At 42.0% G+C, this 25,159-nt stretch overlaps 1 non-coding gene across 1 annotated transcript; it reads left to right on the top strand.

The window, feature by feature from the left end:
• Positions 1 to 11,155: 11,155 nt before the first annotated feature.
• Positions 11,156 to 11,261, top strand: LOC144713374 (small nucleolar RNA R71). Its single transcript, XR_013584036.1, has one exon. It is a non-coding gene; the product is annotated as a small nucleolar RNA R71 (small nucleolar RNA).
• Positions 11,262 to 25,159: the final 13,898 nt, after the last annotated feature.

Below are 25,159 nucleotides of genomic sequence, written 5' to 3'. Positions count from 1 at the left end.
ACGTGTCGATCGGGCTGGATGTGAGTCGGCCAGCTATCAACGAGGATGATCGCGGCCCCGAAATTTTAAGGTAACCAATTAGGGATATGGATGAAGGTCTAGAGAATGCAATAGTCAAATCTAAATATAGAAATGAGGAAATATGAGTGTTTTGAGTGAGAAATTTATGGATTTAAAGGGTAAATGGATATATAATGATGGGAAAATGGACATCTAAGTTCCTAAACATTAATATAAATGTGATGGGCCTTTATTGCTACCTATCAAGTCTGGATCCTCATATTTTGTTAGGATCAAGTATTTTTGAATGGAAACAAGATAGCAGATTAAATGAAAAGTTCAACAAACTTACATCAAGCAGGTTGAACAACTTGGATTCAAAAAATGCATTATGCTACTGACTAGCTGATAACATGCAAATTAATATACTTAATTACTGAATTATACAATCTATTTTTGTGTTTTAATGGTCATATTTGCATGTTATCATGATAAAATACATTGAAATCAGTTAACATGTCGTTTTTCTATTATTTCATATTTTTTATCATTTTTTACATGGAATTTGACATTGTTTCAGTGAAGAAATATTTTTACATGATTTTATTTGCTTGGTTTAAGGTCAGTAAATCATCTCCTGATTTTTCTGAAATTTTCCCATATTTTTATGAATTTTTCTGAATTTTTCTGACCATTATTTAGGCAAGAAATGATTTTTATTTAATTAAATAATATATTGATTATTTATTTTGCATTTTAAATGCATTTAAAATGAATATCCCGTCATTACGAAATTCAAGAATGAAGGGATATATTAATTAAATAAGAAAGGAGAGAAGAGAGGAGAGAGATAGGAAAAGTCAAATAGAGTGATTAAAAGAGAGAGAGAGAAAAGCGGAAGAGAGAGGAGAGAGAGTAGAGTGGCTAGAGAGGAGAGAGAAGAAAAGATATTTAATAGGAGGAGAGAGATTTGAAAAGTCAGAAAGAGCGGCTAGAGAGGAGAGAGAAAACAAAGGCGGAAGAGAGAGAAGATAGAAAAGTCAGGAAAAGCGGCTAGGAGGAGAGAGATTAAAAAAAAAAAAAACGGAAGAGAGAGAGAATAAAATAAAACAAAGAGAGATGCATATTTGGTCGGTGGGACGCGTGCAATAATTGCACGCGGCCACCGACGTATTTTGTTAAATTAACGCAATCAAACGGCGTCGATTTTCCGCGTACGCGGAAATCGACGCCGATCATTGGCGTTTATTTGAAACAATGATTTTTTTTCTTTTTCTCTCTCTCTCTTCTAACCAAGCGAAAAAAGCACTATTTTGTCCTTTTCTGTTTTCTTAAAAAGCAGCGAAAAAGTGCGGCCGACGCGGACAACGAGGGTGCACGTGTCCCGAAACACGGAAAGCGAGAAAATCAAGCCCAGCCAATAGGAAATTCCGATTTTTTAGAGAAAATAAAAGAGATCCAACGGCCCACATTTGATCTCACTAAAACTGCGATATCTTGAGATCTACAACTCCAATTGGGCTGAAATTTTGAGGGCAGGTTCGTCTTTTCCTCCTCTACAATCTGGATGGTTGGATCTTTAAATAGAGGTCAGAAAAAAGGCGAAATTCACTTTTGGAGGCTCTCCCCAAGCAATTGGCCAGGAAGGACACAGGAGGCATTCTGGAAGTCATCAGATCTGGATCTCTTTATCAAATTTGTAAGTTTCTGAATTGTATTTGATCATCTTCTAGAACGATTCGAAAACGCCTTGGCATGGGCGAAATGTACATGCCCTAGATTCATGTTTTGAATGCATCAGCACTTCTTTTTGATTTGGATTCGAGATCTGACTTTTGATAATTAATTATTATGCATTTTAGGACATTTCTGCTTCATTACATTTTTAATTTAGGGTCGAAATTGGGGCTTTCCCCAATTTCTTCACTTTCTCTCTCTAGATTAATTTGATTTGTTTCTCTCTCTAGATTTCGGTTTTTATTGTTTAGGAATTTAATTTAATATATAAAAAACCCAAAAATAAAATTTGAACCGAAAATTCATCCATTTTGAACTCCAATTCAAAAATCACTTTCTTGATTATTAATTTTCCAATTTTAATTCTGAAAATTATTATAAATTTTATTAAATTGGGAAATTAATAATTTATATTTTTATGAGCTTAAAATAATAATAATATTCTTATCTGGAATTATCTGACCGAAATCAAAATTAAGTTTTACTTAATTTTGATTATTTTAAGAATATTATTTAATATTAATTGAATTAAATATTGCAAACTTCAAAATTACTTGACTTGATTCATAAAAATTGTTTGAAAATTCTGAATTGTTGCCTCCTTGCGGATCGACCCCTTGCTTGCTCTATATTCTTATTTAGTAATTAAGGGAATTATAAATTTATTGCATAAGTCTAAAAAGCGCAACGACCACGTAATTTTACGTGATTTTTCGGCTTATCACTAGCCACTTGCTAGAGCATGTCAAGAGCAAGGGAAAATGAGGGAGAAAATAGTATTATACATTGGAAGAATTACTAAAATGCCCATTTGGGCATTTTATATTATTTGTTCCTCCCATTTTGCCTCTTTTTCAATGTATAAATACTATTTGATGGCCCACACACCATTTGATATTTAGATCAAATGCTATTTTGCCTATTATTTGCCTCTCTTTGGTCGAGAGTTTCCTCCTGAGATCTTCAGCTTCTTTCCCCCTCTAGCTTCTCTTTTGATGGCCCACACACCATTTGATCGTTTCAAGCTCCTTTTGAGAATCTCTAAGCTCCAACTCCTTAAGAATTGTATCTTCTCATTCGTGTAAATTCTACATGCCTGGAACTATAAAACACTAATCAGTAATCAAACTTCTTGGCTTCAGAGAAGTCAAGGAGGTTAGTGAAAAGTCACCATAATGTGTAAAATTGGAATTTATAGCTAATGCATAAAGATTTAGTTAACTCAAATAATAGCATAATCAATTCTAAATTAATACTACCAAACTCATTTAAAATGTATGTAAATTCCCATGCATTTATCATGTTATCATACAGTACCTATCGGGTGTAAGTGGTTCTTTCAAAAATCGATTGGTGTCGATGGACAAGTTGACACGTACAAGGCAAGAATAGTTGCAAAAGGTTATTATCAAAGGCAAGGAGTTGACAATGATGAAACATTTTTGCTAGATGCCATGATAAAGTCAATCAGAATTCTTCTCGTCATATCTACACAAAATGACCGTGAGATCTGGGAAAATGGATGTCAAGACTGCTTTTCTCAATGGAAACCTTGAGGAAGAAGTGTATATGATACAACCTGAGGGGTTATGCATCCAAGGAATTTCCAGATAAGGTGTGCAAGTTTCAAAAATCCACTTATGGTTTAAAAGAAGCTTTGACGAGCTCAAATCACAGATTTGATGAGGGTATTAGATCTAATGACTTAATTAAGAATGAAGTTGAACCTTGTGTATACAAGAAAACCAATGGGAGTGCAATCACTTTCTCGATCTAATATATGGGTGATACTCTACTAATTGCGAATGATGCATGGATGTCGTCATCAGTAAAGACATGGTAATCCAACATCTTTGCCATGAAGGATTCTGGAGAATCAACCTACGTATTAGGAATCTGTATTTAAAGAGATAGATCAAGAAGGTTGCTAGGATTACCCCAATCTATGTACATAAATACCCTTGTGAAAAGGTTTGGCATGGACAACTATAAGAAAGGTCTCATACGGATGAGGCATGGAGTTCAAATATCTAAGGAGCACTAACCTAAGACTTTTGGAGATAGAACGATGATGTCTAAAGTTACATATTGATGGAGCACGCCAACCCGATCCACTAGAGACATCTTCGGAGCCACCATCATGATAAGCTCAATTTTACTGTGATTTTTACTGGTTATTTAGCAAGATAATCGTGTGAGGTTGAGAGCTTATACAACAAAATTTATAACCTCACGGCTTAGGGAGAGTGAGGGTCGATCCTCAGGGAGCAGAGAAACAGCAGAAAATGTCTTCGGTTCACTTTGAATTATCAGATCAGAATGTTGAATTTCAGAAATGGAAAGAAATATCTACAGTCCAATTCGATAATTCTTCCAGTAGCTTGTACCACTCAGGATTACTCCGCAAGATTAGAATCTGAGTTTAACCACAAGCAGAATCCTATAGTTTCAATTAAATAATGAAATGGGCTGCAACTACGGTCTAGTCAATTCATCAAACACCTAACAGGTGTTTGATTATGCACGACCAGAACCTGCAGCTCGCAGGGGGAAGCTGCACGAGCTCACAATTGCTTGCGGTGCAAGCAGCTGCGTGCACACAGAGTGGGCTCGTGGCTGCGCGACACAAGCTCGCGGCCACGGCCTCAAAAGCGCCCACCCGCCTGCAACACGCTCGAACAAGTGTGTTGCACGTCCGCGCGGGTGTGCGGCAACACTTGCGGCGCAGGCGCACAAGCCCGTGCGACCAGCGGTTGCAGCTGTTGTGCGCGAGCGCACAGCGGTGCATGTGGCGTGCGCGCACAGGTGCCTGCCCCTTGCGCTGCACAGGAGCTCAAGCAAACTTTCGTTTATGCAGATAGGTTTCTGATAGGTGGAGTAGATTGATAGGAGCTTGAACAAAGGAATAAACAAACACAAACAAACACAAGAACTATGAACTGATATTCAAACTAACACAAAGCAACAACACAGATTGGGAAATGCTGAAGAACCTTTGATGATTCTCCAGCCCCAACTGAGATTGTCTGAAATGGGAAGAGTACACCACTGAACTGAAGAACTCACTCCAACCAAGGTCACTTCCTTGCGGCGAGGTGGAGGTCTTCGATCTTCAGTTAATCTTCAGCTTGTTTCTCCTCCCAACTCCAATGCTCAGCAGCTATTGGAGGGTGCAGAAATCCTCTTCTCCAAGCCCTTGTTTCCTTAGAGAAAATTCTGAACACCTAAACTCCTCTCTCAAGAGAGTATTTATAGGTTTTCTCTTAAGTCATGCCCAGGGGCATTTTCGTAATTTTTGCCACTTTGAATTTTTGCCCACTTCTCTTGATCCTCCTCTCTTCCTTGATCTTCTTAACCTGTTTCTGAATGTTCACTAGCCATAAAATGTTAAATATATTCCACTTGATTCAAAGAATCAAGTGGGGTTAGTGATTTCATAAAACAATACATATGCATGAACTTAGCATGAATTAACAAGATAATTGTAATGAATTTAAACTTAAGAACTTGATTATTTGATGACATATTTTAGAGTCATCAAACACCCCCCAACTTAGATCATTACTAGTCCCTTAGTAATGACATGCAGGTGAGAATAGAAGATGATCTCAAGGTGAATTTTGACTTCCGATAACTTTGATTCATGCTCTTCTCAAGGAGTATTTTCAGCAATTAAAATTGACCAGCGTAGAAGAAATTTAGGATCTATCTCAGCCTTAAACCTCAACTAAGTGCACATGATCTATGGAGTACATATAGTAAGTACATAGTATATGGAATAAGATCGAGTTAACACCCCAAGCGCACTACTGAGCAGGCGTGAGAGTGGTATTAATGCTAGCTCAATACTATGGCTATAGTAGCATCGGCTCAAACACATGGGAGACAGCTTTTCCACCTTTATTTTATTTGGCATTTGCTGCTTGTTGGTCATTTTTGATGACAATCAACTTTAATACTATGATGCAAGCTTTTGCTTGTTTATGCGTAGTGCAGCTTTCACTTGATAGTTTGGTGGCGCTTATCCACTACCCATGTGCCGTCCTTAGTAGACCGGCAGCTTATTCCCCCGACGAAGTTATGTATCCTTCATGGGTCAGGGAGCTTCACTCACGTCATAATAATACTGCCAATGAGCTAACACTAACCCTACTCTCCACTAAAGCTAAAAATTTTCGTGCATGTAAGTGCTAACTCAACCCGAGGTGGATGGTGAGGTGAGAGAAGTATAATGGTAATAGATATGACTGTCGTGGTATGGATCGTAGTGCACCTAGCTAGGCTTACTTCACCTAGGATTCCCTAGCTGGCCACTCTTGCATTTCTACCCTTTTGAAAAGAATCGAATTATCATGCATATCATTGGACAATCATCTCCTAAGATCATCAAATATCCATGGTTTGTGAATGCAAAAGCGAAAAAAATTTCATGGATAATGCATGTAAATGTACTCCCCTCCCCCCCTCAATAAAAGGCATGTTCCTACATGACAAATCATAATTGAGAGGATGGAGAAAGGACTACCAAACCATGGAAGGAAGGGCGGCGATCAGCATGCGTGTTGTCCAGTGACGTGTTAGGTGGGCGTGGATCGGAGTGGCTGCACACGAGAACAGAAACAAAAACTTAGAAACAAAAACAAAACAAGGAAAATAACCAAGCATAGAGAATAGGAAATGTAGTAAAAACAAAAACTAATTGGATCATGAGCTATCATGCGATGGCTTTTCTAACGTAATATTCATGGGGCTGTGAAGATCTTCTTCTTCTAAGTAGGGTTTGAGCCGTTGCCCGTTCACAGTGAATCGTCTTTGAGACGTAGGATCTAAAATTGTGACGGCTCCATTCTCAAAAACCTGCTGAACAAGGAAGGGACCATCCCATCGCGTTTTCAATTTACCTGGAAAGAGTTTTAGTCTAGAGTTGTACAGCCATACTTTTTGATTCTCCACAAAGATTCTTCTCCTCAAGCTCTTGTCATGAAACATCTTCATCTTGGCTTTATAAATCTTCGAATTCTCATAAGCCTCATTTATTAACTCTTCCAACTCATTCAATTGAAGAAGTCTATGCTTGCCGGCTCTATCCAAATCTAGGTTGAGTTTTCTAATAGTCCAAAGGGCCTTGTGTTCTAACTCAAGTGGTAGGTGACAAGCTTTGCCAAAGATAAGGCGGAAGGGAGACATGCCGAGAGGGGTTTTGTAAGCTGTCCTATAAGCCCATAATGCCTCGTCGAGCTTCCTAGACCAATCTTTCCCATCTGGACGCACTATTTTCCTCAAAATTTTCTTAACCTCCCGATTGCATAATTCCACTTGGCCATTCGCTTAGGGGTGATAAGGGGTAGTGACTCGATGATGAACACCAAATTTCTTGAGGAGGTTCCTAAAGTTGTAATTTGTAAAGTGTGATCCTCCGTCACTAATGATCGCTCGTGGGCATCCATATCTATAAAAAATATGTTTCTCAATAAAATTAGTCACTACCTTGCTGTCATTTGTTTTTGAGGGGATGGCCTCCACCCATTTGGAGACATAATCGACAGCCATCAATATATATTCATACCCATTTGAACTAGGAAAAGGTCCCATAAAATCTATTCCCCATAAATCAAATATTTCTACTTCTAGAATGGGTTGTAGAGGCATTCTATCTTTCCTACTTATGTCGATGGATGCTTGGCATGATAAACGTGTGTTATAAAACTTTTGAGCGTCTTGAAATAACGTAGGCCAAAAAAAACCAGATTCAACAATTTTATGTGCGGTTACCTTAGCAGAGTAATGTCCTCCTCCAGGTTTGGAATGGCAGAATTCCAAGATGCTCCTTTGCTCGCTCTCGGGGACGCACCGCCTCAAAATTTGATCTTGGCCTTGATGGAATAGCTCCGGGTCTTCCCAAAAGTAAAATCTTGCATCTTTAAGCAGCTTCTTCCTCTCGTGAGACGTCCAACCTGTTGGAATTTGTCCTGAAACCAAGAAATTGACAATATGCGCATACCAAGGAGGCGATGCTCCTTGTGCGGTTAGGACATGTTCATCCGGAAATGCATCGTTTATTAACGCAGGTTGGGTGTTTAAAATTCGAGAGAGGTGATCTGCTACTACGTTTTCACATCCTCGCTTGTCCTTAATCTCCAAATCAAATTCTTGTAATAGTAACACCCATCTAATCAACCTAGGTTTTGCCTCCTTCTTTGCTAATAAATATCTAATAGCTGCATGATCAGAAAAAACAGTAATTTTACTTCCTAACAAATAAGACCTAAATTTTTCTAATGCAAAAATAATAGCCAGTAGTTCCTTTTTGGTCGTAGAATAATTCAGCTGTGCATCCACTAATGTTCTACTGGCGTAGTAGATGACCACGGGTTTCTTGTCAATTCGTTGACCTAACACTGCACCTACTGCAAAATCAGAAGCATCACACATTAGTTCAAAAGGAAGGGTCCAATCGGGCCCTTGCAAGATAGGTGCATTTACTAAAGCTTCTTTTAATTTATCAAATGCATTCTTAGCCTCTAGTGTTAGTTCAAAATCATTATTTTTAGACGATAAAAGGTTTGTAAGCGGTTTAGAAATTTTAGCAAAATCAAGGATAAAACGTCTATAGAAACCCGCGTGGCCGAGGAAACCCCCAAGGGTTTTTAGGTTGGTTGGAGGTGGAAGGCCCTGGATGACCTCGATCTTGGCCTTGTCCACTTCCAAGCCACGGCTGCTTACCATGTGGCCCAGCACTACTCCCTCCTGCACCATGAAATGAGATTTTTCCCAACTTAGTACGAGGTTCGACTCAATGCACCTCTTCAATACTTTGGTGAGGCTAAGGAGGCAGTTTTCAAATGTGGATCCAAATACAGAAAAATCATCCATAAATATTTCTAAGCACTCCCCCACTAGATCGGAGAAGAGTGCATTCATGCATCGTTGGAATGTGGCGGCGCATTACATAGCCCGAAAGGCATACGCCTAAAGGCATATGTCCCTACAGGACTCGTGAAGGTCGTCTTCTCTTGGTCCTCAGGATGGATATTCACTTGGTTATATCCTGAATAACCATCAAGAAAACAGAAATAATGCTGCCCGATAATTTTTCTAGTATTTGATCCATGAAGGGTAATGGGTAATGATCATTCTTGGTAGCCTTGTTCAATTTCCGATAGTCAATGCACACCCTCCACCCAGTGGTTAGCCTCTTCTGCACTTCTTCTCCTTTATCATTCAGCTAAACAGTCACTCCTCACTTCTTAGGAACCTTATGTACCGGGCTTACCCATCTACTATCGGAAATCGCATAGATGACGCCGGCATTAAGCCACTTGAGAATTTCCTTTTAGGACTTCTCTCATGTGAGGATTCAACCTCCTCTGATGTTCTCTACAGGGTCTAGCTTCATCTTCTAGAAATATTCTGTGCTCACAAATTGAAGATGGAATTCCTTTGATGTCATCAAAAGTCCACCCTATGGCCGATTTATGCTCTTTAAGCACTTTGAGTAAGCTCTCTTCTTGTGTTGGAGTGAGGGATGAAGATATAATCACAGGTAAACTTTCTGTACAGTGTAAATAGGCATACTTGAGGGTAGAGGGAAGTGGTTTAAGTTCTGGGTGAGCTTTTACTTCTGCAGAGTCTAAGAGTTCATCATCTAGCTCTCTACTTTCTATGTTGGATAGGTACTCCTTCACTCTTCCCTCTTCTCCTTCATTTTCTGTGCAGAAGCTGAGCTCTTCATTGCTCCCTAAGGGGCACTTCATCATTCTAGAGATGTCAAGTTGAACTCTTTCCTTCCCTATCTTAAACTCGACAGTCCCCTTTTCCCAGTCCATGATAGTCCTAGCCGTCACTAAAAACGGTCTTCCTAGAATGATAGGAGCCAAGCTAAAGTTTCCTGAAATTTTTACATCAGTTACTATGAAATCTACAAGAATTTCACAATTTTCTACAGTGATAGTGACATCAGTCAATCGTCCCTCAGGTTGCCTGACCGTTCCGTCGGCTAAGAGTAAGGCCATATGGATCTCTTCAAGCTTCCCGAAGCCATATTCCTCATACAATGTTGTCGGAATGATGCTGATGCTTGCTCCTGTGTCTAACAAGACTTTTGAAAAAGTCTTTCCTCCTATGTCACAAGTGATAAAAGGGGCACCATGATCCCTCTTTTTTATAGCTATGTCATTTAAAATGCTAGAGGCATTTTCGGAAAGTTTAACAACTTCCCTACTCGTTCTATTTGTGCAAGAGTCCTTAAGATATTTCTTAAGTGATGGTGCACACCTAAGCATGTCTTCCACAGTGACTGTCATTGTGGCCTTCCTAAAGTTCTCTAACAACCTGTTTTCATAATCAAAGACAGGTTTCTTTCTCGTTAGGGCAGAGGGATAAGGTATGTGTTGCCCACTTGTGGAAGGTAAGGGTTCATCGCCGTCGGGAAGATCCTCTCCTTCGTGCTCCCTTGAATCCTCTTTCTTCCTAGCGTTCTCTACAGAATACCTATAGGGATCCTGAAGTTCTTTTCCATTCCTCAATCTTGAGGCTGCCAGAACTTCAGGATCCAATTCATCCATTTCTTCATGGCTAGAATGCTGAATATGATGCAAATTGCATGGATTGATGACGGGTTTCGTAGGAAAACGTTGAGAAGTGCAAGTGTTTTCTGCAAGGATACCTTGGGACTCAGAGGGTGGCCTGAAACTCTCCAGCAGCTTCCTCATTTGCTCTTGTGACTCCAGCATTTGTTTAGTCTGGAACTCCATCATCACCTGCATTCGCATCTCCATCTCCGCCCGCAACTTTTGGTTTTGCTTTTCGATCATATCTGAAATGACGGGGGTTAATGTAGAGAAATCAGGTTGAGTTTGAGATGAAACCTGATACTGTTGTGGAGGCCTGTGCTGGAATTGTTGTCTCTACTGGAACGGGGGTTGAGCTGCCGGCTTGTTTCCTTGGTGGAAGGCCTCTCCGTTTTGGAAATTTGGCCGCTTTTGACCTGCCCACGGTTGTTGCAGCTGATTGAAGGCCTTCACCTCTTCTTCCATGGCTTGGTAGGCTCCATCTTCATGTTCCCTGCTAAAACAGAGAGAGCAGATCTTAGCTTTAATGATGGGAGAGTTTCCTAGGAAGACATTCTTCAAGGTAGAGGTGAGCTCCTCCAATTTCTGGTTGGTCTCCCTTAGACCCGCTTGTAGCTCTCCCTCCTTGGCGTTGACCTGCAGAACTCCTGCTCTCTTGGGCTGCACATTCCTCCCATTCTGATTGGCTCCAATCTCCTGCAAATCAGTTTCTGCAACTCTCTCCAAAATATCAAAAACTTCGTCCTCATATGCAGTATAGAACGTTCCACCGGTAGCGAGATTTACTTTGTTTTTCATAAAATCAGAGAGAGACTCATAAAATATTTGGGCTAATTGACATTGTTCAATGCCATGGTGAGGACATTTCCTCAACAAATCATTGAATCTCTCCCATGACTCACTAAAAGCTTCTCCATCATGAGGATGGAAATTGTGAATTTCCCTTCTATAGAAATTCGTTTTGGAGAGAGGGTAGAATTTTTGCAGAAATTTTCCTTGCATCTCATCCCATGAGTTAAAGGTGATTCCTAAATTACGATACCAAGAAAATGCTGTCTTTCAAAGTTAGAGGAAAATATTTCATTTTTAAAATTTCTGTAGAAATTCCTGGAACGTTTTGAGATGAACACCTAATATGGAAGTCATCAAGAAATTCTAAGGGATTTTGAGCAGGCAGTCCATTAAATTCAGGTAAGGAATGAATTAATGCATTGTCATATCGAAAGGAGATACTGTCACCGATGTTAAGATTTACATCAGTTTGACGTAGGCTTCCCGACGGTTTTGACCTGTCAAGCATGGTCCTTCTCCTTTCATGATGCTGATGAATCTCTTCAGCCATATTCTCCTGCTGAATTTCAGGTTCTGTAACTGTAGAATCTGGAGAGGTGTCTCTAATGTCATTCTCTGCAGATTTTTCACCAGCTCCTGAACGTGTTACTACCATAAATCTTCAGCAAACGGTTAGAATAACAATAGGATGAGGATTGTTAAGTCCTGCAGCTCTAGGAGAATCAACAAAAATGACTGTAGATTCAAGAGAATGACTGTAGATTTGCAAAAAAAATGACTGTAGATTCAGGAGAATGACTGTAGATTTGCAAAAAATGACTGTAGATTCAGAGAATTGACTGTAGATTTAAAGAAAATAAAAATTCCTACTGTTATACTGTGCTCCCCGGCAGCGGCGCCAGTTGATAAGCTCAAGTTTAAGGGGTTTTTTACTGGTTATTTAGCAGTTCAGACGTGTGAGGTTCAGAGCTTATGCAACAAATTTATAAACCTCACGGTGTAAGGCGAGTGAGGGTCGATCCACCGGGAGCAGGAGAAAACAGCAGAAATTTCCTTCTTTATTCAATAGATATGTCACTTATCAATTTAAAATAAATATTAAACTCTGTTAAATGATCCTCAGGAAAATCACAGAATTCCTCTTTAATTCCCAGTTTAGTCGAAAGATTTAACTGCTATTGCTCTGATTAAGTTAAAGATTTAACTTAATAGAGGCTGTCTATAGAGGAGTTCTCTGTAGACAGTACCTTTGCCCTTGGGGGCAAAGGATCAAACACCTGCGCAGCAGGTACCGGCGCGCAAGGTGTTTATCTGCAGCAAATGCTGTCGCCAAGGCGTGGCTACATGCAGTGCTGCACACAAGCGCTGTTACTATAGCTGCCAAGCTCGCGTCAAAGGGATTTTTTGGGGAAGTTTGGGAGGATGATCAGAACAAGAAAGAAACAAAATTCAACTGAAATTAAATCTAAAATGAAACAATCCTCAGTTGGAAAACATTGGAAGATCTTGTGATTCTTCCAACCCAACCAAAATTGTCTGAGAAGAGAGGGATTATAGGGCTGAAGCTTGAGATTTCCCCACGTCGGGTGTCACGTCCTTGCGGCAAGGCGTGGTTCTTCAATCCAAGCTATCTTCAGTCTGTTCTTCCTCTCCAACTCCAAAAGCTCATCAGCTCCTGGAGGGTGCAGAAATCCTCTTCTCCAAGCCCTAGTTTCCTTAGAGAAAATTCTGAACACCTAAACTCCTCTCTCAAGAGAGTATTTATAGGTTTTCTCTTAAGTCATGCCCAGGGGCATTTTCGTAATTTTTGCCACTTCAGTTATGGATATATTGATGTCATGCGAGGTAGTGTAGGGATCCGACGGTTCGTATTACGTCACAGGAATACGGGGCGTGGGTTTGTAATTAATATGAATGAATGCCGAGAGAAAGAAATCCCCTTAATGAGCAATAATCGGACGACCACGAATAAGGAGGGGAGTCAACGTCAATCAATAAACGAGATATTGATCCGATTAAACTCCCAATGACCCTTAGGACCCACTACGACGTCTAAGGAATGAGGGGGGTTTTACAGCCCAAAGATGTTCGGCGTCTAAGGACCAACGATTAAGCCTTTACCACATGAAGAAAACCTATCACTCAACGAGGTGGCTATCCTATAGAGAATATTCGTGCAAACTCGACAGAGGAAGCGATAGGAGATGACGTCACTACAGTGAGTAATAATACTGGAATTGATGGAGGGAAGACGGATAGGTACCTGATTTGACAGTAGTCCACGACACGGAGGATTGTGCAGGATGCCCGATGACAAAGACGACTGACAGGCAAGACCGGGGGCAGGACGAGCGCCGGAGGTGGCTCGCGCGTGACGGCAGGCACTCGGCAGCACAGGGCATGAACAAGGGAGTCCCGTAGTTGGCTGAGGGACCAGCGCGAGCGGACAGGGTACTCGCGCGCGGACCCAGACCGGCAGGCACGCTCCAAGCGCAGTAAGGAGGGGCGGCACGAGGTGCACGCAGCGCGCGCGCGTGCAGCGCCTAGTGCGTGTGGAAGCGGGTTTGAAGGAGCGGCAGGCGGCGCGGCCAGGAGAGTGAGCGGATAGCCGTGCGGCCATGCGAGGGTAGCGGCGACCGGTGTGTGGCGGCGTGCGCGCTGGCTGATTCTTGCGCGCGGGGCAGTGGGTGGGATGGCGGCAGGTGTGCGGGAGCTCGTGCAGGCACCGGCACGGTCTGGCGTGAGTGGCGGCGGCCGGTGTGCAAAGACGCGCATGCCAGGGGGGGGTTCTTGCGCGCGCGGCAACAGGTGGAAGGGCGATGGTCGCGCGGAGGGTTGAACCCCAGCGCGTGCGTGGCATCGAGACCGGGCGCGGGAGGGCGATGGCCTGCGTGCGGCAGGTTGAACGGGCTGGCGAGGTGGCGCGAGGCGAGCGGTGGAGGCAGAGACGGCAGCGGTGGGCGGTGCAAGATCTTCAAGAAGGAGACTTCTTGGAAGGAACCACCCAAGAAGACTCGATTGAATGGGCGTTTCTTGTTCTTCTTGAAGAAGGCAACCCAAACCAAGAAATCTCTAGACTTGGCATTTCTTGATCAGTGATGGGTTCTTGCGGGCGGCAGATGAGACCGTGGGAGGGAGATGTCTTCAGAGCGTACCCGGAGTGATCTCGACGAGGACGGCCGGCGATGCCTTTTCAAGGCGGGCGATTTCTTGAATCTTTAGGCATCTTCGGAGTAATCTCGACGAAGACGATTGAACGCATTCCCCCGGAGTGGTCTCGACGTGGGGGACGCGGGCTCTACTCCACGGAGTGATCTCGACATGGGCGAGGGCAGCCAATCCTCTCTACACTCTAGCTACGATAAGGTGGAGACAAGGGTTAGAAATTTCCTTCAACAAATGAGTCAACCTTTCACTTGGGCATGCTATCCCCTTATATAATGAGGATAGGTGCCAAGTGAAGACGTGGGGAGGACGAGCTGTCGCGAGACATGGTTCGGCCTCTCTTAAATGGTTACAATTGAAAGCAAAAAAAACATGACAAGGACGAGGCCCAACACCGGCCCAATCCATAAAATCCAAGAACGAAAATAACGAAAAGATAAAACAAATAAAATGAAGATAAGATGCTTACGCGGAGTACTTAAACTCCGGGTCGCGAACATCCGCGAGCAGCTCAGCGTGGCTGGAGTCGTCCGGGCTTGGTGTCCGCTGGATGGTCCTCCATCATATATACTCATCCTGATAAGAAGAGAGAGCTATGATCTTCTGCTTATCCAAGGCCCAACTTATCAGATTTGACCTGAGGAAGAATGCCATACCAGTGATGTTATTATGATCATCAATGTCTCCAACATGCTCATTATCGCAATACCATACCAGCTCTTGTTCTTAGACTACTTTGTCATCACATAGACCAAGGTCTAATGTTCCCATGGTAAACCTCAAGAACCTCAAGAACCACTTTTCTCATAACATAGACCAAGTGTTCAGACGTCAGCTTCTCCATATACCTGCTTAGAATTTTAATAGAATAATTTAAGTTAGGCCTGGTATAAGTCAAATATCTTAGGCTGCCAATCCGACTCCAGTACTCCATGAAGTCAACTAGAGGGGATGAGCCTTCAACAGTAAATTTCTGTCTTGCTTCAAGTGGCATATGGACTAGGTTGCAATTCATCATTCCTCTATTGTACAATCTTCATAGTAAAACCTTTCTGACTCAGTTTGATCTGCCCATATAATGGAATCAACTCTATGCCCAAGTAAGAGTTGATAAATCCCAAGTCACTCATATCAAACATCTCCATCATTTCGCCCTTGCAACCAAGTCACAATCAAGTGATCAACGTACACTCCCACAAACAAGTGCACATTAGCTGCAATATTCATGTAGACTACATGCTCTTTGACATTCTTGGTAAAACCAAGGGAAATACAAAAAAATTAACCAATTTGGTATACCATGCTTACGATGGTTGTCTTAGGCCATACGAGGTCTTCTTCAACTTTAGAACTATATGCTCTTTGCCCCTTTTTTATGGATCCCTCTGATTGCTTTACATAGACTTCTTCCTTTACCTCTATATTCAGAAAACTGACTTGACATCAAGATGATCCAAGTCCCAACCTCCTTGTGCTACTAGAGCCACACAGATGGTGTCAATTCTTGCCACTAGTGCAAATGCCTTCTTGAAGTCAACTCCAAGCTTTTGGACATAGCCTTTCACGACTAGTCTGGTCTTGTGTCTCACCATCTCTCCTTCTGAGTTCTTCTTGAGCTTGAAAACCCACTTAAGGCCAATTGTCTTGCAGCACTTAGGTAGATTCACCAGCTCCCATGTCAGATTCTTCTCAATGGGGTCCATCTCATCCTTCATGGCAGATGTCCAAACCTTCACCTTAGAAACTTCTGGGACACTTTCTGGCTCCCCCTCTATCACCAAGCACTCTTCTTGGTCAAGGTGAACTTGCTCGAGGTCTTCATAAACTCATTGTAAATCTCTAAACCTCTTAAGCGAACTCTCTTCAATAGTAAGAAGAGGACCCCTTCCCATGGTACATGATTCACTTCATGTGGAGGTGATGCAACACCAGCTTCCTCCACCAATGGTATCTCATCCACCTACAATTAAAAAAATTAGTTAACATAGGAAAATAATGAGAGACTGGGGTACCTTGCCTCTTCTTCACTTTAGGGACATGCCAGTCCTACTTGGCATCTTCTTTAAAGATGATGTCTCAGCTCACATGCACCTTTCCATTGACATGGTCATAGCAGCGATAAGCTTTAGACCCAATTTCATAACCTATGAAGACTATAGGCTTGGTTCAGTCATCCAACGTGCTCAAGTGCCCTCCTAGCACTTTCACATGAGTTAGGAAGCGAAAGACTCTAAGATGTGCAAACTTAGGCTTTGACCTATTAGATTCTATGCATGTTCATTTGTGTAATCATGATTCAATGGATACGGAAGTGTGTTAATCAATCTGTGAAAACAAACATCAAATGTAACTTGTGGGGAACTTCTTCCACCCTCCACTTTTTCACTCTATGATTGTTCTGAAGCCTTTCATGTGTCCAACCTCTAGAAGTATCCACGTGATCGATTGGCGCCTAGATGTCCACCTCGTCTTCTTCAACTCTTCATGAAAATCTTGAAGATCTTCTCACCATGAAGACACTCTCCTTGGTTGAGTGGAGAAGAGAGTGGAGATAGGGGGACTCTCAAATCTGGCTGGCCTAGGTTCTTGAAATGATAGCCTCTTCCCTATTTATATTTTACTTAAGTTTTTCTCGAAACCCTAGAAAGTAAAATATATCCTCTAATGCCCTTACGACCTTATGTGTGTGACCCTCTAGGCCCATGTATCATTCTAGGGAATAACTTTAATGGCCCAATAATAATTATTTTTCAACCTTAATATTAACTATACCAACATAGAGATTAATCAAATAAAGATTAATTTAACCCAATCGATAGGTTAAGTTTCTAGCATGTGGGTCCAAGTTACACCTTGTGCTCTAGAAAATACCAAGTGGTATCTGAACTCTCTCATGGAACCTTTACTGTCATCGATTACCATATATGTATAATCCATCATACACGCGAAACTCTTGAACGACTTAGGGTTTTTTCGCAAATCCTAATCTATCATTAGATTATTACTAATGCGTAACGGGGATCATTATAGAACTCCTCCTCCAGTATCCTCACTACCTTGGCCAGGAATTTGTTGTATCATCTTCCTTGAGTCAATCTCCTCTTATAGTGAGGGCTGATGATCCCATGTTGACTACTCAATCATCTCCGTTAGCTTCTCACTACATCGGAGCTATGACTTGTTTGAATCCCATGATCAGAGGCTTGTAAGTCATAGTTAAATGTAGCTGTCCATTCACGAGATGTCCTTGGTGTCTCAGGTTAGTGGGTCACTTATACAACCGTGACATGTATCAAACTGATTGACGTTTAGGTATAATACCATCAAGGAATTAGTAAGGATAAATTCAATGAAGTCTTTCTCCAAAGAGCACTAACTTCTGTCCTTATTTTCTCCATACTAATAGCCACAAGATCAACTATACTTATCGTATAAGAAGTAGGATCAGGTAATGCTATTCTTTCTAGATAATTCGATGTCCATCTTGACTATCCATCAAATAGGATTATTTAGAATACATGTTTAAAGACTAGGGCTCTCTATATTATGATCTCATCATAATTCGTTGCGGCATTGTATGTATTCATGGACTTCATTGTAAACATCAAACGAGAATAATAATGAATGTAAATATTTTATTCAATGAACTTAAATAAACATGGTGGTGTGATTGTCTTGACAGCCACATAATATCCATAATGACCCGATCCATGCTTCATATGTTGTAGCTCCTTCTAGGATCCTAGTTAGAACTCGATTCATGAGGTATACGACAATGCATTGATTGTAGTAGTCTTCACATATAATGGTGTCTTCACCATCCCCAACCCCACTCAGGCCTTCATATAGAGGACTTTATTTCTGGTTTTCTATCATATACTATATGACATCTGTACTGCTATTCTGTTGACCATTCAGTAGATTATAAAAAAAAAGTGTCTTTTTAATTGTAAAGGCTCATTCAGCATATGGTTCAGATACATGCCAAAATATTGTACTTTAATAACTAAATACTACTAAAGAGGAAACCTTGATTAATAGAATATTATGCTTTTTGAGATAACATAAATGTTTTCATAATTGATTTATGTTCTAGTTAAACCTCTTTGTCAAAAACTATACTAAAAAATCTCTATTTTTTTCTTAATTAACTGATCCTAGTTTGATTATTTCTTATCTGATCATACTTGGTCAAGCATCTCCAAAGTAAAAATTAATATCCCTTGGGAGAGTGGCTTGATCATAGATATAAACTACAATATTTGTAGAGACATCCTTCCATGGAGTATGAAAGATGATGATCATTATGGCGGCACAATAATACATATAGTTCATATGTGTGATGAACCCAAAATGAGTTATGCAAACATAAACATCTTAATGCTATTTTGGCCCGGTCTTATTGATATTATTTTCATTTTATATGATTTTTCATTTCATGCATTAATGGACCATTTGGTTAAAAATATATATTTTAATGCTACTCTTTTAAAAATTTAGAAGTCCAATTATTTTATTTGTGATATTAAATTTGATGATTGGTTTTACCAATCAATAAAAGAGACATTTTTACCTCATTATTGAAGTCAAAACAACCAACCAAAGACAAATCACGATGCTTTAAACATGTACGGATATGTGTTGATGAGATAAAGCTGAGTTGTTTTAATGGTAATAAATGCTGTTACCAACCTTATTGATGGAAATATATGTGGCCGACAATCCAATCACACATTCCACATCTCGTTCCATGTTCATTAATAGAACATTTTAATTATAATGCACGTGTGATGCTTATAATGAAGTCCATGAATAAATGATCAAACTTTGTGAATTATGATGAGGTCGTAATACAGAGATCACTAGTCTTTAAGCATGTGTTGTAAATATTCCTATTTAAAGGATACGCAAGAAGGACATTGAAGTATCCATATGGAATAGCACTATCTAGCCTCACTCATATGATGAGTATGGCCGGTCTTGTAGCCATTAGTCTGGAGACACTAAGGATAGATAGTGGGTGCTCTTTAGTGAAAATAGTTCAGTAAATTGGTACATACGAATCCCTGAATGGTCTTATACCAAACTGTCAATCAGGCTGATTCACGTTACAGTTGTGGAAGTGGTCCTTGGACCTGAGACATCAAAGACATCTTGTGGACGAACAATTGTACTTTGACTATAGTCAATGAGTCTCTAACCATGGGATTCTAAACGGTCTTAGCTCAGAAGTTCACAAAGATGATTGAGTGGTCAAGATGGGATGGTCCACCCTCGGTACAAGAGGTAAAAACTCAAGGAAGACGACGTGATGAAAGTCCTTAGCCAAGGCAGTGAAATATCGGAGTAGAGTTCTCCGATGATTTCCGAATGCATCAATACTAACTTGGATGACCGATTAGGGTTTGATAGTTGACCATACCCTAAGTCGTCCAAGGAGCGTCAAGTGGATCAGGGATTATACGTACATGATAACCGATGACGAATAGGTTCCATGAATGAGTCGATATACACTCCTTGTATCTTCTAGAACACGAGGTGTAGGTTGGCACCCACGTGTTAGAGACTCGACCTATCGATTGGGTAAATCGATCTGACCATAATTAATCTATTGTTGATATAGTTAAATAGTTTGGAAGGTCAATAAAGGTTATTAGGCCATTGGAGTCATTAATTAGACTAATACATGGGCCTAGACGGTTACACGCAAATGATCTTTTAGATGTCGGATAATGTACTTAAGTTTTGGGGGTTTTATAAAAAATTCCCACTTAGTATAAATAGGGAAAGACCCTGAACGAAATTCACCTAGGCTAGAATTGTTCAGGGGCCTTCCCCTTCTTCTCCACTCCTCCCCACACCCCCCCTCTCCATCCCCGATGCAATCGGGGCGACGTAACGATGACGACGGAGATTGAACGGGGTTTGTCAATGAGAAGGAGGAGATTCAATGTGCGGAGGATTGCGTGGATACGTCCATAGGCTGCATACTTGAGCAGCTTGACTCGTCTCACTTCGAGATCCAAGAAATCACGGATGTCATCCGTGCAAAAGGTACTTTGTTTCATAGTTTTATCAATGTCGTTGTGATTCCGTTACGTGTCTTTTACTGCATGGAATCTTTGTCTTCATCCAAATCTAGACCTTTAGAACCCAACAGGAGTCACCAGCCATGATGTATGTAGTGTCCATGCTAAAAACTCTGCTTCCTATCCCCACTCCAAGTATGTGAGCATATCCTAAACAGATAGCATACTGGCCTCTGGGTAGGAATGCCACCTACTTTGTGGTCTTACATCTAGCTAAAGATAGACCTAAAAGATTTCATTTTCCTTTTACAAAAATCCTGGAAACACAAATTTTTATTCTAAAACTAAATAATATAGTAAAATCTAAAAACATAACTGTTATAGGGAAAGAATTATTATAACTATATCCATATTTCATTTAAAATTCTATTAAAATAATAGTTAATTGACTACATAATTTTTTTGTATCAAACGTGTGTTTTATGGTTCAACTTATTCATACAAGATGGAGTATCTTTTCCCTGAATGGATATAACAACAAATTCATGATTTAAGCATGCATAAGATATGTACTATGTACAAAGGTGATTTGCGTCCATGTAAATGAAACATCAAATTTCATAAGCAGATGCATAAATCTGATAAATTTTGAATGTGCCGCTTGTAATGTGGAAAGAATTTTAATAAAATAGATTGATAACATACATTTTAGTAGCTTATTCTGATCATATTAAATGTTTATTTGCACTAATTTAACTATATATGCATGTTATCAAAATTCAAATGATTAAATTTATTTTTAGAATAATATTCTGAATTTTGTCATTTTTATGTATTTTTGGTGATTTTTCTAACAGCAAACTCTGAAAGAAGATAATTTTCTGAGTTAGAATTGATTTTTTTGGAACTTTTTGACATTAAATTTGTAAAGATATGATTTTTCTAAATCCTAAATATATTTATCTATTTTTTGGAACTTTATTAAATATGGAGTTTAGAGTATATTTTAGTGTCTTAATGTCGCGATGCCACGTGTGACCGTTTGATTTGTCTAATAATTATGAATGATAGCTAGAGATAATCATTGGCGACAGCTAATCATTAACTCAGTTAATGATTTGTGTCAGACAATCATTCAGCCAATCATTGTGATTAAGATGCCATAATAACATTTAGTGCATAATGAAATTACTTTTCAGGTGTAGTGCGAGATGGACCAATCAGAAAAAAGGGCTTCATTTTTTGTCAAGAAAAATGATTTTGAAGACCGACATGAAGACCAATAAAAAATAATAACTTTCCCATCTCTCTCCTTGGAATGGTCAAAGATGAAAGTGCATGTTAAGCTGTCACGCAACACACGGTGCATGACTACATGTGGCGCACATGTGTCAGTCTCTAAGTAATGATAAAGGAAATGTGATGACATAATGTGGGCTGGCACGCCGCCATGTCACCCGTGTTTCAGTTTTTTAAACTGTTTTATTATTTTTATCTCTATTTTGTCTTTTTTCTAGGGTGCCACGTGGCAAAAGGAGAACCATCGATCGTTGATGACAAGGAAGAATCTCAGCCAATGATCACATAAAATGCTTGGATGAGACAAAACCCTAACAACGTGACATGACGGCACTCATGAATATAAGGAGAGAGAAATAGTTGAATTAAATCAACGGCTAGAAATCATCCAACCTCTAGGCTTGATATCTGACATTTCCGGAATTTGGATCAAGCTAAAATTTTAAGGGAAGCTTCTTATTTTTCATCCTCTATTCATTCATATGATCCTTGTATAAATTGAGCCCTCGATCTTTGTCAAAAATATCTTTGAGCTCACTTCTTCCCAGAGAGGCCGATTGAAAGAAAGTGAAGTTTTGAAGGTCCATCAAGTGTTCCTTGGTGTCTCTAGTGCTTGGAGAGATTCAACAGAGAAGTAGGGAGGTTGCTCTACAGCAGGAAGATGCCTTCATCCCAGTGGAGTATAGGGATCTAAGGTTAGCCTTTCGCCTCATATTGAATCTTCTCCAACAAATTTATTTATTTTAACCATCTTCACCATCCATCACCTTCATCCGTTACCATCCTTCCTCCACTCTGTCATTGTCTAGTATCGTCCATCGTACCCATTTAATGTTCCATCTTACACCATGACGATCTCATCACCTACCTCTATCTTTCTCACCTAAGCCAACATACACTACTACCTCTTACTTTACTCGCCAACCTATCTTGACATCACCACCTTTACCATATCCACTGCCTATCATGTTGTCGTCACAACCTCATTTCATCTCTCCAGCATCATCCATCATATACACTAATTTCTGAAATCCTAATTAGACTCCTAACTTTATCGTAACCACTATCTCTCACTATTCACTAACTTGTATGCTTTATGTAATTCTCCTAATCTCCTTGAGTTCACCCAATCAAGAGAATTTCCTTCCCTAACATCGGTTCCCTATGGAGACGACCCTTAGTCATCACAAGATAATTACATTATTTACGAGTATAGGTTTATAAATTTTTTTGATTAAACTCAAAGTCTCAACGACGTAATTTTTACCCTATGTTTGTGTTTATCATATATTACATTCTTATAACTAATCGATGTTTGATTCCTTATATCCTTTGACATCATGAGTGTACTACTTTGCGAATAAACTTTGATGGAAGTATATGTATTCGTAAAATCAATCCCACTTTCTTTATATGTTCCATGCTCATAAATACAATCTACTCATTATAGTGCATGTATGATGCTTTTAATGAAGTCATTGAATACACTATCCTACTTTTCAAATTATGATGAAATAATAATATGGAGATCATTAGTGTTTAAGTATGTTCTCTAAATATTCCTATTTGAAAGATACAGGAGGACATTAAAGCATCTAGATATAAAAACACTGTCGAGTCTCACTCATATGATGAGTATGGTTGGTTCCCTAGTTGATGCAGGACGGACGTGGTAGACGTCCTGCGGCGGGAGTGCTCATCCGTTCGTTTCTCCAAGGATGGTCATCTTGGACGGCACGTCCCGCTCTAGGTGGCTGTCCCGGAAAGGTCCTACGGGCGGCCTCAACTCGCAGAAGCCGAGGGAGACGGTTCTCCACTTGGTCGGCACCCACGGGGTTGTCGTCGAGGCGTTGGTGGGCCTGACGACCAGTGGGCGGGTAGGTTCAGCCGGCCAGATGACGAGGACAGTGGCAAACTGGCAGCTGCATACGACGGCCATGGGCGACGTCGTGCGGCGAGCGGCGATGGTCAGCAACAATGGGGGCGGCGGCCGCCATAGATGGCGGCGACCGGAGGTGGCGGCGGCCAAGATGGCAGCGGCGGCGGCAGCCGGAGATAGCGACGGCGGCGGTGGCGGCCGGAGATAGCCAAGATATTGAGCCGTGGTAATGGGCCTCCTTCGGGGTAACAGGCCTTGGGCTTGGGTCAGACCGGGCCATAGAGATTTGCGCCGGCCCATTAAATTAGGCTCGTAACGGGCATAGGGCTGTCGTGGTATTCTCGAGATGCTTGCATGGCGATTGGGCTTCCTAGAGAGCGGTTGCGGTGCCTCGGGGCGCATGCTGGCGGTTGGACTTCGCGGCGATTCGGAGGGCGGTGGCGGCGCTTTGGGGTGCGGGATGCGGTGCCTCAGGATATGGGAGCCGGATCGTTGAGTGGACCTCTTGGGGAGGAATAGGGGCACCGACCCCTAGTGCTCGGGACCAATGGGCGGAGTCGGCACGGCTGAGGACTGACCAATGTGGGGCATGGCGCGGCGCGCGGCACGGCGCGAGACGCGGGGCACGGCTCGGGAGCGGTTGCAGCACGGCGGGCGACCGTGCGAGGGCGCCGTGAGACCGTAGCGGCTGCGGCCGCTGTAGCGGCTGCGGCCGCTGCATCGGTTGCGCTTGCTGCAATGGTTGAGGCCGGTCCGGCTGCGGGCAGCTGCGGCGGTTGCGACCGCTGCGGCTGATCCAGGGGCCACGGCCGTTGAGGGTGGCTGAGGCCGCTCGGCGGCTGTGGCTGCTCCGATGGCCACGCGCGCTGCGGGTGGCTGCAGCGGCTACAGCGACTCCGGCGGCTCCAGCTGCTGCGCTCCCTGCGGCGGTTGAGGCCGTTTCGGCTGCGGGCGGCTACGGTCGTTCCGACCGTTGTGGCTGCTCCGGCGGCCGCGGCCATTAAGGGCGGCTGTAGCCACTCAGCGCTCGGCCGCCCGGCCGCGGGTGGCTGCGGCGCTGCGGTGGCTGTGGCCGCTCCAGTGGCGGCGGGCGGCTGCTACCGTTGCGACCGCTACGGCCGATCCGGCGGCTGCGGCTGGTGGGGGCGGCCGAGGCCGGTCGGCGGTTGCGGCCGCTATGGGCTACGGCGGCTGCTCCGGCGGTTGCGGGCAGCTGCGCGCGCGGTTGCGGTCGCCGGCTGCGGCAATCTGCGGCTCGACGGCGGCCCCTACTCGTGGCGGTGGCCGCGGGTCAGGCGCCGACAGCCCCTGCTCGCGTGGCGACTCCATGATTCGGGCGGCGCCCCTCCGACTTGGGACCTCGGCGGCGGTGGGCGCCTAGGGTTCCGTCGGAGTGTCCGCCCTTCACTCTTCTACTCTCTTCTCTCAAAACAGAACGGGATCTTTTTTTTTCTAAAAATTCAAATGAGACTTAGGAGAACGGGCGCCCTATCCTTCCCTTATGTAGGGAGGATAATGGGCCCTAAGGTGGGATCAAAAGAAGGGGAACCCATTAGGAAAAGGTCCACTCTTAAGACCACTAATAGATGGTTTATTTGAACATGAAACTTTAACTAAACCTAAGAAAAAAACTAGATATTAGAGGGCTTCGCCATCACTAGCCATTCATGTGGAGGCGCTAGGGATAG

This window comes from Wolffia australiana, chromosome 15 (assembly GCF_029677425.1).
Source record: "Wolffia australiana isolate 7733 chromosome 15, ASM2967742v1".
Taxonomy (NCBI): domain Eukaryota; kingdom Viridiplantae; phylum Streptophyta; class Magnoliopsida; order Alismatales; family Araceae; genus Wolffia; species Wolffia australiana.
Note: the sequence above shows the minus strand (reverse complement) of the source record. Positions and strands in the feature narration are given on the sequence as shown.